Here is a 15,843-nt window from a genome sequence, read left to right as displayed (position 1 = left end):
TTTTACAGAACAGATAGGGAAAATTTATGCTCTTGCTCACCCTTGAACAAATAGAGTAATTCCACTGAAGTAATGGGCTAATTTGCATTAGATCAGTAGATCAGAATAATATCCATTGAACTCTCCTCTTCACATGGCCATCTTCTGCTCAGCAAGCTTTATATAGGTTAGGAAGAAGCCTTCATCTTAATTATAGATTAGTTTTGATTGCATGCTGTGGAGCACTTGTGCAGAAAAACTGCAGTTTGTTCACATCTTGGTATGATCTCACCCCATTACAATTAACATCAAGTTATCATCAAAATGACTGAATTTTAATCAATTACGTATCTGAAGATTGCCTGATGTACTGATCTGTCAGAGGTCCAGGAAATCAAATTCAAAATCAAGACTTTTTAAAGCCTCAGATGTTGAAATAAGCTAGTGATTGTGTGTGACTTATTCAAATGACATCTTCATAAAATTTACTGAGCCTGTGGATATTATTATGAAAAGGATTATTGTTTGCTCTCTCATCTAATTCTTTTTACATTATTTTGAAAGCTGAACAAACATGTGACTTATCAGGGCTACAACCTGCGCTACCTTTATCTGATTAAATGTTTTTCTCTTTCAAGCATCCCAGCTTATTTCTGACACAATTTTATTGTCACGTATGGGTGAGTGGCGGAAGGCAGAAGAGTTAAGACATATTCTTTTTCTTTGGATAAGTAAATCTCCCCAAAAAGAGTCCTACAAGAAAATGGTGATTCTGTTTTTCAGTTTATTTTCCAAAGCACTATATAATCTATTAGTTTTTCAACAAGAGTTATCAGAAACTCAGTCTTCTAACAATAAAGAGGGAACATTTTTTATATGTAAAAAAATCTTCTGCATACTTAAGTAAAAATAAAATAAAATTATTGCTACACAGATGCAATGTTCTGATTATTATCCATATTCATATTAAGTAAATAAAAGAAGTCAGTTTTATTTAATACAAATATTTGCAACTTATATGTAAAACATAGTCTCAGAAAAATGCTTTCCTAGATGGCTTTTATGTCTACTAAATGATTTATCAAGATACTTTTCCTCTAGATCCTCTTATTAAATAGGAAATGTCAGAAGAATATTTAGAGTCTCTTCTCAAAAGAAAGAAAATGAGGTTTTCTTTCCCAATTGTGTGTAAATATAATTTCCACTGACAGGGGCAATGACTTCGAAAAGTGAGGTTCCTCAATTTTTGACATGCATTACTTAAGCCAGCCCGCTGGCATCTGTTTCCTACCTGTCTTCAAAAAAATACACTTTTAAGGTTGTTTGGAGGTCCTTTCCAATAGCATGGCAATCAGGCTGGGTAGTGGGAACGGGGAACCGTGTGAGTCTGGGTAGCTGCGTAACTGTTAATGTGCCCTTGAAACAGATGGAGAACAACATGCAATAAAAGTATTGGTCTGTAATTTAGAAAAGGTGTAAACGCTTATTCATGTTTGCAAATGTCTTACTGTGGGTCAAATGGAAATGTTGATGGGATGTCAGATTCCTGGATACATTAACAAGCAAGGGAATCCAGTTCCACTTTGATTATGTGAGCTCCAGCTGACTGAAAGGTAATTAAACCTGCGATGGTAAATGCCTCAGAAATTTCCTAGTGAAAGGGCACAATATTTTTCAGCTCCTACTGATCTTCACAGTCCTTCTGAGATAGGGGGTAAACTTGATTTGCTTTACCAACACCCGAGTGTGTTATGTTGTATCTGGAGTTTGTAACATAAGAGGTTTCTGAATTCTTTAGTCTGGAAGGAAACCCTACAGCCCATCCAAAAACCCATTATCTGTGATGCCTGTCATTGTCAGGGCACAATCTGCTCCAGCAGGCACACAAAGGAGCCTTAAAGGTTTTAGCCAAAATTATTCAGAATCTTTATCAATACCTTGATTTGTGCAAAACCTCTGCTTGCAGAAAGGCAATGAGACAACTGACACTTCTTCAGTTTATGTGTTTATCATTGAATTTTTATTTCCCCTCCCATTTGTTCTCTTACCACCTCAAGGTTTTTGTATACATTCACCGTCCCAGTCTTATGCTTAGGCTGCAGCTTCCGGGGGAATACACCACCTTTTTGTTCCCTCTTTGTGCCAAGTCTCAAATAAAGGCATTTTGATATGATTTATTTTTTGTACTTCACTAGAACAGTAATATAGTGAATAATGTGACTGATGAGGACCTCTGCTCAATTGACAAATTAATGAGTGACTTTCTGATTAAGATATTTTCATCAAAACAGTTTCCTTTTGAAAAAGGGAAGCAAATGTTCATATGTACAAAGATAAAAGACAGAACATGAGTGTAAACAAAATGGCAGAGACGATGCTTGTCTGCAGCGAATCTGGAAGCAGTTGCAACGCAGTGTGAAGCAAAGTGGCTCAGCAGAATTCTCATAGGAGAAAATATCCTTGTTGTACACCGAAACTATAATGACTCAGAACTAAAGGTCTGATTCTTGGCTATATCTATGCAGAAGTTTACAAAGCAAAAATCAGCCACGGATATGTTTATGATTTTGGAAGGGACTAAAAGGTGAATTTCAAAGCAGACCCAGGGGACATATCTAATCACAGCAAGTCAATGTGTGTTTTATTTGTGCTTGGGTTGTGTTTCATTTAACTTCACAACTTGTCTATAGATCCAACGGTAAAAGCACATGATGTAAGATCACATTTGACCTGTAAAACAAGAAAAACAAGCTGAACTTGACTGGAGGAAGTAATATTATGCTGAGGGATGAAGACATGAAGTGACAGCAAGGTTATCAGGACAAACTCAAAGGTGTAGACCCTACAGGCTGTGAAAAAATCCACTCACTGTAAGTAGCACCCCAAGAGAACTGTTTTTGTAGCGTCTGTGACAGGTTTGTGATTTAGGTGGAAGAGACTATGGGCAAATAGAATATCATATCCTTTGGTAAGCTGTGGATGCATATCGGACATCTCAATGCTGCTGTCAAGACTGTCTTCAAAAGACATTGGTGTCTATCGAGTGCCAGTTAAAAATCCTTATGATTGCAAACATGTTCTTCATGTTTATGTTATTGATAAGGCAGAACAGACAAGAGACTCTGAAGTCTGGGCAAATGCAATCAAATTCTCAATATTTACCCCATGAAATTCTGAGTGAGGTGCTGTCTAGCTGGCCAAGAAATAACGAAGTTCTTGAACTGCACCTCAGCTCCTCACAAAATCGCTAATTGTCTGCTCTTAAAAGGTTACAGTCATGATCCATCAGAAGACTTGAAACCTCAAATGCTTAGGTGCATCCATCACTGAGAAATAGCTGGCCCTGAGAAAGAGGAAAGGGGAAGGGAGGGACAGCAGGTAGTCAGGCCTGTCAGGACAGGGATAGTTCTGAGTGGAAACCATGGAATTTGTAGAAAAGAGCAATCTGAAAAGCAAATCTTTTACTTAGGTGTTTTTCTTCTGGCCTCAGAGACTTATTTCAGTTTCCCATTTGAAACAACTGAATAAGTTAAAACTTTATTCATAGAACATGAGATATTGCATGTCATACTAGGACAAGGTATACAGGACATGGAGATCAAGCAAAATGAAGAGCAGGTGCAGGGCAAGACACCAAGACTGCAGCTGTTGGATATCCAGCACTTTGTCTGCATGGACACTGGTCTCATATCCACCCTGTTCCTGGGACACTGCTGACACAGGGAGCCACTGTAGTCAGGGGGATGGGAAAGATCTCCCAGGAAAACATTGCCACCAGACACTGAAACCTTTCTAAGAAAGAAATTATACTTTTTATCATCTGTTAAGAAGAAGAAAAAAAAGCTTACTGGAATAGCTTTAAGGCTTTTAGCAAGCCTTGAGATCAGAAATATAGTTGCATGTGCAACTTGAAGTCAGAAAGGATGTTTCTGCTGCAGGAAACGAGGTGTTGGAGAACCTCATAGTGCTAGCCTCAGGTAATCTGTTTTTCTTCCTGCAAACTGCTGAGAAAGTATATATGATATTTTGGAGGAACAGAGAGAGGACCTATGGACATAGGTTATTCTCTCCTTTTTTCTCATATGAGCAAATCTGTCATGCTTTATTCACTGTTTCAGTGTTGAAACAGGCAGGAAACCAGTCTCCTCATTTTCTTTCTGCCAGTTGCTGCAACTTTCTTCCGTTACTGTGTGCAGGAGAGATGAACTTCTTTGGCCTCTCTGCTGTGGGTTTTTCTCAAGACTTCTGACAGATGCTCTTGCTTCCTCATGCCACTGAGTTTTCATAAAGCAGCTTCATGCAGGAGTTGGAATTACCTTCTTTAGGAAATGAGCTTATAGCTGGGGATGAAACATTGCCATCTGTTAAGCAGAGTCTTTAATAACCATTTATTTTGAAGATGTCCATGTCCATGCCGAATATTTTGGTGGATGTCCAGCTGTCCAATGCTGATATTAGAGTGTGGTTCAAATGCTTTTGGTGTGCTATACTTTTCATCTCTGTGTGTTGTTGATTTTAGCAAGAGACATTCATTTAGAAAAAAAGGTCAGGTGTTGTCTCTTAGTGTTACTGCTCCCACCTGCTTGGATTTCAAAGCAATAATGCTTTGGCATAGCTGCCAAAATGTTTCCCATGGCCTTTTTATAATCCCCGCCTAGCAGGATTATCCATGTCTCACACTGTATGTTTTTAGGTCAGCAGCACAATATCATTAACAAAAATTGACATCTTTTAGAAATTTGATGTCTAGCCCTATTTCACACCAATGTCTTGCTGAACCTCTCTCCCATGCGGCAGGTCAACCTTTCCAGTCACTTCCTATCTGCATATGTGGCCCTCAAAGCTCTGAAAACTTTCATGGGATTCCTGAGGAATAGAAAGTAACTCACTTTCTGACCTGTGCACTCTGTCAGTCAGATGCTTTAGAAAGCTGCCAGAATTGCAGGGGTGGTGAGCCTGCTATCCATGGCTTTCTTCTCTGACAGTTCACAGACTAGCATATCTACTCTTTGTCTTAAATCCAGCCTGCTGTGGTCTTAGAAACAGTACTGCTGTGGTTTTTTTATATAATGTGATGTTTTCCTTGGTAGAAAGCTGATAACAAAATGAAAGATTATTTTGTGGATGGGCTGCAGTAAGAAGTTAAGCTGTATGTTTAATGTGTCCACACTGATAACCCTACAAAATGGATTATACATGCTGTTATCATTTATTTGTGCAGTCCAATTTCTTTGTTTTGTCTTTAATTCTAACACATTTGCTATAATACAGAATAATACTATTTGTAAGCTACCAAATCATGATTACATAGCTTGAGTCTGGTCTTTCCAGACAAACCATCTGCATTTAGTTCTTTTTAGGCCAGATTAAAGTCTGTGCGACTTGACAAGAGATTTATTTATAAATGCTTGCCTTAATACTGTTTTGGTTGTAGAGGACAACTAATGTTTATTTGATAAAGTGCATATTGGACCAGGTGAACTTAGCACTTAGAAAATGTTAACATTTTCCCTGTTACACAGGCTGCAGGATGGATGGATATATCAGCACAACAAGAATGAGTGCATAAACAAATAGTCCCTAAATACTCCTGAGACTCCTGAAATACTTCTGACTCCTTAAATACTACTGAGACAGTATTTGGGGAGATCTCTTCAGCCAAAGCCCTCCAATAACAAGGGCTACAAAGCAGATATAACTTACTAAACATGACAGCAGCAAAAATTAAGAAGAAAATGCAGTAAAAGAAAAAACAAATAAGAAACTGTGTCTGTTTAACTACAACACCATCCTCAGTGTGGCCTCTGCATGTGTACAAGTGTAACAAGTACCGTGGTTTCCTCTTCCATATCTTCTTTCTATTAGTTCTTTTACATTCTGATAATACTTCATGAATATTTAGACTTCTTCTATGGGAATGATTTACAAAGATGAGAGGACATTTGGAGGCTTGTTTTCCATTTATTCTGGGAGGGATTTGTTACAATTGCTGAAAATCTTACCCTGGTCTATGAGTACTTATTCCATTTAAGCACCTAGAAATAGCCAGGCCGTTCTTCCACTAGTAAGTAAAAACATAAGGTACATTAGGAATATATTTCTCCTTTTGCAGTGGTTTAACAGAAGTAGCTCTGTAGAAATAACACAATGCTTTCCAAATGCAAACATTTGTTCCTCTTTCTTGTTTTCTTAGCAGTAATTGGTTAAAGAAGGAGAACTTTTCACAGTTTCCACTGTTTCATACTGGAACTGTTCCCTTGTTTGAACCCTTCTCAGATGTTTAAACTACCAAGAGGTCTTGAAATTTGATACAGAAGTAGCTATAAGTGATTAAGAACTTAGTTTTTTGCTCAATTTTTGCAAAGATTTGTGCAATGTTTAATTTTGAAATCTTTTTTGAATGAGATGTTTGGCTTTGAAAATAAAGCTGTAACATATAGTCCAGTTGCCTTTTTTCTTGTTTGTCTCTTTCTTTTTATGAGTAGAAAATGCCATAGCTTCCAGTGGAGATTTCTTCTTCAGAACTCCTAGCCTGACATGGTCCATTCATTTATGTATTATATATTCATATTTCATCTAAGGTTATGATCTCTTCAGGGTCTCAGCATCTGCTTTATGCGCTGGATTGGGTACTGGACCTCAGTGAAATGGGATGAGTGCCTAGACTGTGTTTTTGTTTTTTTCACATTACTGCTATTTTAAGAGAAAAATTAACTTCCAACATAAGGCTGGGGCCACCAGTATAAGAATAATTTTGCCATTCTACTTTCACAGCCCTGTTGAAACTAGATCAGTCTGTTAAATAGGTAATATTTCAAGTAAAAGCACGTGGAAATTTGTCTGCAATTGTGGCTAAACAATGTATTGTTGCAATTCTGTATATGCAAGGAATAATCAAGGCCTTGTATTGTCTCAACACCTGCTACTGTTCAATGTCTGTGCTTTGATGACAGCCAGCTGAACTGGCGCCTGAGAAAGTAACCGCACACGATTTAGTTGCATTAGAGGGTCAAAATTACGGCTGCACGCCGCATAGGTCATGGCAGAAGCAAATAGCTGGGGGCACAAATCTTCCTTTCATGCTCTGCTGGGCTCAGTAATCCCCGGGGCTGTGGACTCCGATCGTGTTTCCAGATGGTGTGCCCCGGTGAAATCTCCAGCCAGGCTCTGCCCAGCCACATCGGCTCTGTTGGCAGGGAGCAAAGCTCTGGGTCACAGCAGCGCTGGGATTACGTGGCAGATGCCACCCGCCGCACGACGCGGGGCCCTGGTATTTTCTGCCTTCCTCGGGACGCTGTTTAGCCTTGTCTGTCGAATGACAAGAGCGAAGATGTTAGAGGCGAGGGCAATGACATCAAACGAGCATGTTCGCACTCAGCTTATATTGCTGCTTGGGGGTGCGTGTGAAGGTGGCAGTCAGACATTAGTTTTGTCCGACTTACACCAGAGTTGACCTTATGGCTTGCAAACAAGGTAACCTGTTTATCAGCCAGCCTTCATGTGATTAAGTTTAGATCCTTGGTTAAAGCACCTGTGTTAGGAGCATAGTTGCCCTCAGCTTAGACAGTGGCAAAGGAAACAGAGACCTCTCCAGAGAATTATCCATTTCTTCTAAGGTCTGAATTGCCCTATGGAAACACTAGGCTCTCTTTTTTGGCTATATTTTGGAAATTTAGGACAGTTAGGCTCTTAAAATAGGCTTTTCATTTAACAGCCCAAATATAGGTAGGATGAAGCTAAGATAGGTGTTTTCTTTACCATACGGGATAAAAATCTCACACATCTTGTGTTGCACTGCATTAGTGCAAGGGCTGGGGGGTTCCCTTTTTCAGATGTCCGCAGTTCAGCACTGCCAAAATTGGAAGATGTAGATGCTCCTAGCTGTCCCGAGAGGGATGAGGAATGTTTGCTGATGGTTGCCACAGCATCAACAAGTGCTGCTTTGCTTTCTTCTCCAAACGTGTCTGCTGGCTATAGTGCTCCACTTTTTTTTTTTTTTTTAATAAGAGAAGTCTCTGTTTCCCCCACTCAATTATCCTAAGAAAATTAAAGAACAGCATTTGTTTATTTGTCATATCTTGTCCTAAGCTTTGAATAGCCTGTGGGAGAGCATGGGTGGAGCTCCTACCTCTTACAGTGCCATGTAAGCTGGCAGAAGGACTCAGGGTGAACTGCAGCTGACGAGAAAAGCTGTTGGTGTCCCAGTCAGAAAGAGCATGCCAGGAAGGTAGCTGGCCTCAATTCCTCCCTTGAACCAGCAACTTACCTAGGAGGAGCCACCTCAAAATCTCTGGGATAACGCATGGGGAAAACTATCCCCACGCCACTCTCAAGTGGCTGAACCAGACTGCAGGAGAGTGAGTGAGAAGCATGAGATGCATATGCCTCGTGAGCTATGAGGAATGCACAAAAGCACATAGAGTGAGGATTACACAAAAGCAATTCCTTCAGGGAATGGAAGGGGAAGTGGCATTGGTCAGTCACTCTAGGGTGAATATTTGGGGGAGCAACAGCTCTCTCCACAGTCTGGCCAAAAAACTTCTGAAGGAGGGAGGTTTCTGTGAAGATGGTTATGTGGGACTAATGTCAGTGCCGTTCTTCAAAATGAAGTCTATTTTGAAGGTGTCACCTTGTTATAAGTGGCTCCAGCTCTAGACTTCATGTCTGGAGGACAAAGTTCCCCATTCTGTGCAGCGGAGAGAAGACGCAGCGCACAGCTTCGTTGCTGCAGGAGGACACTGGGTCACCGTTATAACTGTCTGAGCTCCCACAGTGAGCTGGGAAATAATTCACTGCAGATATTTACCGCAGACCACTCATTGCCCTCCGCCTGGGGCATCAGTTCTTCTGGCTGCTTAGTCAGGGGAGGGCTGCTCACTGCCACTGTGTGTCTGCCTGCTTGGGGTGGGAAGGAATGCGTAGGTTGCATGAGACAAAATCCTGTTTTTAAAGCAATGGAAAGGACAGAAAAATGACAGCAGTCATCAGGAACAGTTTTACAACATCTGCTCAAAAGAAAAATATATTTCAATGAAGCATTTTCTTCACTTAGTTTAAATGATACTAGGCAAATTGAGTTGCTGCTGCAGGTAAGAGAATATACTTCCCTTTGATTCATAGTATCACCAGGATGGTGGCAATGTCAATTGCAAGTAAAAATGAGAGCTGCGAAGAAATGTTTCGTTTCTGCTCAGCAGCATTAGATTTTATGAAATGGTATTTTTATAAGGGGAAGGTTTTCAATGGAAGTTTAAATGTTAAGCTTCAAAATAAAATTTTGCTTCACAAAATTACTTTGCATGTCAGTTTTTTGAAATGAAATTTTGGAAATTAATTTCATTTCCTTTCTCTTTCCTTTTCTCCTTTATTCTTCACATGGAATACAAGAAGATAACTATCCTGAATTTTTAATTTATTATTTTTTCTGTTTGATAGGATAACTTTGAAAAAGCTAGTTTTAAAAAAGTTTTTTTCTCAGTGTTTTGTGTTCTAGAGCAACAAAAAAGGAGAGGCTGGAGAAACAGGTGTTCAGGATTTTGAAACCCAATCAGAAAATATCAGTTTGGATTAGAATTTTTGAAAATTTGCTACGATGCTTTTAAAATGAAATACTTGTGTTAAGCCATTCTCATGGAGAGGAAGCACCATTTTTTCAGTCGTGCACAGCAGCACGCCACCGTGCAGGGCTACTGGGGGACCTTGCGGGACAGCGGCTGCAGACGGTGCTCACGTCAGCACTCACACTCTAGCGCACTGCTCCTTAAATAGTCTCAGCCAAGGCTGCTCTAGTCAAGATTTTATATGCTTTCATCTCAAATGGTGCAACTTCCCGGCATTGCATGCAGTTTCCTGCTTCCGTTCAAGCTCTTCTTCCTTTTAACTCGCAGAGGCAGGAAAATGGATATCTCTACTACCTACTGGGGAGACTAGCCAACACAGCCAGCACTATGACCAGGGCTGTGCCCGTGTCCTAGGACTCCCATGTGGCACTGGGTAGCAGGGACATCCTGGAGGGAATGGGGGGTCTTGTAGTTGCCCAAACTTTCCTTTGCTCCACTGCAAGCCTATAGTCTCGGCTTTGTGCCAGGATGGATTCAAGGAAAATGATCCCTTCTGCTCACCTTCGCAAAGTGCTGCTCTGCGTGTGACACGTGGAACTGAAGTATTGTGGCTCTCAAGACCACCCAGTACCGCTCTATGTCAAGAGACCAATAAAATCAGGGAAAATACAAGAACAAATCTAATTAAAACTTTTCTGAGCATCGCCTGCTTCAAAGGCTTCTGACCTTTTCCCTATGCATACTCAGCCCACTTCACAGCTATTTTCTGAAGCAGCAGAGGAAAATTCAGAGAATAGCTTCATGTTTTTCTCAAAATTAGGACAATTAGTAGAGTGTTGTTTAATTTGTTTATACATGTGTGTCTCCTCAATCTTCTCTTCCAAACACACACTTCATGCTGCATCGCCTTTTTCTTTTTCAAGCATTCCCAAAAGGCAGCTATTCTAACTGATTTATTAATGCAAAAATGCTTAAGCATAAGATTAAACTGCAAATTCATTTTACTATTGTTTGACAGTAATTTGGCTCAATTGCCAATTAAACAAATTGCTTGAGTATATGTTCCAAGTCTTTTAATTCTCCAGCAAAGTAAGTCCAGAAGACTCTGAAGACCCATAGGGAGGGTTTAACTTAAGAAATTCACATTTAACCTTTTCTAAGGTAAAATCTTCACACAGGTTAGTAAACGGCTATTTTTCTGTTGATGATTTTCCCATTCTTCCTGCTTGTCTCAGCAGGCAGAACGACTCCCAGCAGATCTTTGCATTAGATGAAAATTCTCCATTTCTACAGCACTTTATTCAAACGGCATCTCAAAGCCTTTTGCAGATGAGTCAATTACGTGCTGGCAAGTGAACATCATATAAGCTCAGAGCAGGAACACTGTGTAAGACATTCAGGTTTACTTCTTGCATTGTCAGTTTTCTTGCAGGAAAATCTTAAAGGTTCTCTTAAAACAGCAGAAACACCAATGTGGAGTTTTTTCGTTTCATTTTTCAGTTTCTGAGGTATCATCTGTCTCTCTCCCTCTCTCTTTCTAGTCCAAGGCTAGCTATGTGCTTTTGTTAGCCACCAAAATAATACAGGATCATGTTTCATGTTTTAATGTAGGTTTTTCCTAAAGTCAGAAAGGTCAGGAGAAAAACAAGGAAGTTAGAGGCTAGCACAATTTTCATAAGGGCTCAGAAAGATAAGTCTGTGTTTCTGACAGATGCTTCAATCATGATAAAAAGTCTAATTTCAGGAATCTTTAATGTCATTTTGTACTTTTATCTTATGGCCTGAGACAGTGAAAAGACATGGAAATCCTTCTTCTAGGCTCTCTGAGTTCAGTTAAAGGCATCCAATCTTTTGGGAGTGGGCTGGCAGCCTCTTTCTCTGCACCCTCCTCTTAACCTCATCAGCCCTTGCATTGGTGTTTTCCCTGCTTCTCAGCAGCAACCTGACAGCCCAGATGTATCTGCATCCTTGGGCAATGGGAGGGGCCCTGGTGGGCTGGAGCTCCTGGGCGGGAGCTGCCACCTCCTCCTCCTCCTCCTCCTCCTCCCTGCTGTCCCTCTGTCTCTCTGGCTTCTTGTCCCCTCTCCCCCCGCACAGACAGCAAGACCATTTCCATCCTTTGGGAGAGTCTGGCAATAATCTTCCTAACTCACTCCCCTTGGCAGCGTGGGAGCATCTCTCCACCCCAGCTTAGTGGAGCAAGAGCTAATTTGAAAGCAGCTTCTTTTGCACTATTTCCTCTGAAATTAGCTGAAGTCTGGAGTGAAAAAGCCAGTTCAAACAGATTCAGACGCTTAGGCTTAAAGGAAAGCTCTTTAAAACGAGCCGTTATTGGCAGAGAGGCAGGAGTCACCTGTGGACTTGTTAGGCCTGCGGATAGCAAATGAAATGTATGAGTTTGAAGGGCTACGAGTCAAGCAACTGGGATCATCTCTGTAGCAACCAGTGCCTGCATGACAGGCAGTGTTTTCAGGAACGCTCACAACTTCCGAAAGTCTATGGACATAGATGACAAAGGGCACATTCCCGTCCTCTGCTTCCCACAGGGAACATCCACCTTTCCCTCTCCCTGTGCAGGGTGGCAGACACGTCATGACGTGTCCTGCCAGCTGAAGACTTGAGTGTGGGGTTGTAACTACCATGCAGTTCCTCGGGTTTTGTGTTTAATAGAAATTGTATCTGTAAAAACCATTCAAAATACATAAATATGAAACAGGAAGGCAGAGATGATCAGGTTTTGTGTTTAGAAAAATAATTGGCTTATTTCCTAGGAATGCCGTATACTGTTGAACAACACATGTTTTTAATCATGGTGAGAAGTGTTCAAAATGGACCTAATCATTTTTCATACTAGAGCTTTAAGAGAATGCTATACATATGGTAAAGAAAATCAAGCCTTATGCAGTCACAGCTGTCAAGCAACAGCTAGTCTGGCATATAAAAAGTCAGAATTTAATCCCCAGAAATGAACCCCCAGAACTGTTAACAGTATGACAAGATGCCATTTCCCTTCTCTTTTGTTTAAGTTGGTAAGAGTTTTCAGTGCAATCTCAATGTCAGGAGCTTCAAAATACAGACTGAGGAAAAAACTCTTTTTCTGATATAACTAATGGATGTATAATTTTTAATAATTGTATAAATATTCACACACAAAGCCAACCTTACTCTAAATCTGCTTATGGGACCATGAGAAAAGAAGATTCCAAATTTGAAATTTAATTTCTCTTCAATCATTTAACACTTCAGTTATGATTTTCTTATAACATCATATAATTCTGTTTTCTATTCATGCCATAATAACAATAGACAAGGGACCAGTTTGTGAGAAGAGGCATCACCACAAATGAAAATAAAGGATGTTTTGAGAGAGTGAACTGGTTGTACTGAGACCTGCAGGGATACAAGAAGGACACAAGTCTTTGGAAGCTAAATGGAGATTTTAGGTGCTTAGTTTTACGGTCGCAGCACAAAATATTTGGGTCCTCAGAGTCACGCCATGTTTACAACTTCCTATTGCTTTACTTATAACGTCAAAACTATGGACTGAAAAACTAGGTAAGAGTGAACATGCAGTATATAGATTACTAAATTGTGAAGAGATGTTTGAACATGTTGGCTCCTATCCATAATAAGGGATGAAAGCATTTGTTACGGAGCAGACTTTCATTCCAAACAGCTGCACAACATTTTTAAAGGAGACCTTGGGTAGGATTTTCAGAAGGACTCTACTGTGCCCTAATTTTGTTCCTTCTAAAATCAATAGAGATTTTACCATTTATTTTAGTATGAACTGTTAGATGAAAGCCTTTTTAAATAGTCTGTTCTTTGTTGTTATGATAACTCATCTCTTTTGGTGATGAGGATGGAGATTGTGGGAACCAAGGACTGGGAAGACCATGCGATTCTCTGAATCCAAGCCCTTGCTGTAGCAGCATATGCCTAACCATATCATGTGTCATCCTTAAATCGGCTAAATTTCTTGCCTTAGATGTTTGTGTTGAAAGAAGTTCTGGTGTTGTACTACAGCGTCTTAACTTCTGATCCTCTTTTAAAGTCAGTTGAGTTCCACTTACTTTACTGGAATTTAAAAATTGAGACTGTCAAAACTGACTCAAGTATTGCGGCCATTTCAACCCCACATTGCCTAGTGATTCAAGATCTAGGAGCAGACTTTGGAGATGTTTCCTTCCTCAACAGAACCATCTAAAGACCCTAGTCTACATCCCTCCTTTCAAAACTTTCAAAAAATTAGGTGATCAGGTACATTAGCACTTAATACTAAAGATACACAAGCTACATTGTATTTTCCTGCCAAACATTTCTGCTTTGGCAAGTGTACAAAATCTATAGAATCTGATTTTCAAAAGCCATCAGCATTTTTGCTTGCTGCCTCTGAACAGGCTTTTCTTTAACAAGAATCAGGGTCTATCTGACTATCTTATCTTGCAAGTCCTAGGAGAGTTATTTGAAAATAATTTTATGCTATCTACATATGTTGAAGACTTCAGTGTATAATTACTGAAAAACATTAATATCTGTTTCTGGTATTGAAGGAAAACTGTGGTATACCGAGGGAACAGGGGAATTATTTCATGGAACTTGGAAGTGAAGGAATAAGAAATCAATTCAGTAACAAATCTCTGGTCTGCCCTCTCTGGAGAATTCATTCAGCCCTAAGTTCATCCTTTTTGGTCCATGGTCTTATACAACTCTGTTCTGTTCCTCAGAAATTAATTTTCTCAAACTGGAGAGAACTGAGTTATTGCTTTCCACAGCAAGGAAGGTCTCCTTTAATATGGCTCTGAATTATGCATTCTTCTTATTAGGAAGGTGATAGACTCTTGAGAAAAACACTACAATATCAGATACTCCAAGTCAGAGTCATAATTAAGAAGAAATGAAATAGTAATACATGTCTGTGATTTTAACAATGCATACCATCAGGTATATTGGTAAATGAGGATAAAATGAAAATAAATCCTCTTCTCTCTGATTATCTTTAGCTCTTATAGCATATTACTATATAAATGATTTCTACATTCATCTAGTTTTCTTGGTTGTCTTCAAACCTCTTCAACTGATTCCTACACCTCTGCAGCATTGCAAGTGAGGTCAGCCCTATTAGTCCTTAGAGAACTGATAATCCCAAGGCAGCTAGACTGCCTTTTCCTTACTGCTAGAGTAACTGAGGCGCCTGACAATGACTTTTGGTCAGCTTGCCTGCACACTGTTTTTCTGAGGCAACCACAACAATATATAATTCGATTAACCTTATTAGATCTTTCTCAGGTATCTAGCTGTGGATTATTTTCCCTGCTTGGAAAGACAGTTATAAAGTACCTGGACACCCAAGAAATTTCCTATTTGCTTTCCAAACAAGTATCAACTCATACAATTCACACAGAAAGTGTGGATCAGCTCTCCCTGAAAGAATAATGCTATAGCTTCCAATGCAGTTCTCTCAGCTGTCCTGAGCTGAAGAATTTTTCCTGGTGCACATTTCTCTTCCATGTTCATTTTAAGCTGCTGTAAGGACCAGCTATAATTGCAGAGGGAGAATAATGCCAAATCAGGTGGAAATGTTTTTTTTTCTGAAAGAAAAGATAAAGGAAAAATATTCTATTTGTAGGCTGCTGCTGCTCTACATTCTGCACACAATGAGAGCTCCATGGTGAACATAACAAGCAGTTATTGTACAACTTCTTATTACCTAGCATCTTCACATGAAAGAGCACTGCAGTATTTTCTGACCCTTAAGAAATTCATATCTAATTCCCAGATACAAAAATCTCATTAAGCCCAAGCTAATGTTGATAGTACAACTCAGTTTTTTAAAGTTGGAGGGGAATATTATAGGGAGTTGGTAATTGTCTCCCAAACAAATCCTAAACATAAATGTTATAGAATTAGAGTGAAAAGAAAACAAAAAAAGGAAAGACATGCCAGAGATGAAGTACAACCCTAGGAGACCATCCCTTTAGGCTTGAATTTAAAGCTGTCCTGTGGATTTTCTAATTTGTGATGGGCTCACTGCAACCTCTAGCAGCCCTTAGGCATAGAAGTGAAGGGAAGTGGCTTAAAGTATCCTGTGGTCCAGGCACGGTCTGTGCACAGCTGAAATTCCAGCCCAGGTTTTAAAAAATCAGAGGATTTGGTTCTGAAAAGACCATGCTGTTCCACTCATACTAAGAGAAGAAAAAAAGTCACGCAATTCCCTTTTGAAAACTGAATAGGCTCAGGTTGCTTTGGAGTCCAAGTACAATCACTTTTTTCTCCTTCTGCTATTTCATCAGTTATTTTCCCC

Source organism: Dromaius novaehollandiae, chromosome Z (genome assembly GCF_036370855.1).
Source record: "Dromaius novaehollandiae isolate bDroNov1 chromosome Z, bDroNov1.hap1, whole genome shotgun sequence".
NCBI classification, from domain to species: Eukaryota; Metazoa; Chordata; class Aves; order Casuariiformes; family Dromaiidae; genus Dromaius; species Dromaius novaehollandiae.
Note: the sequence above shows the minus strand (reverse complement) of the source record.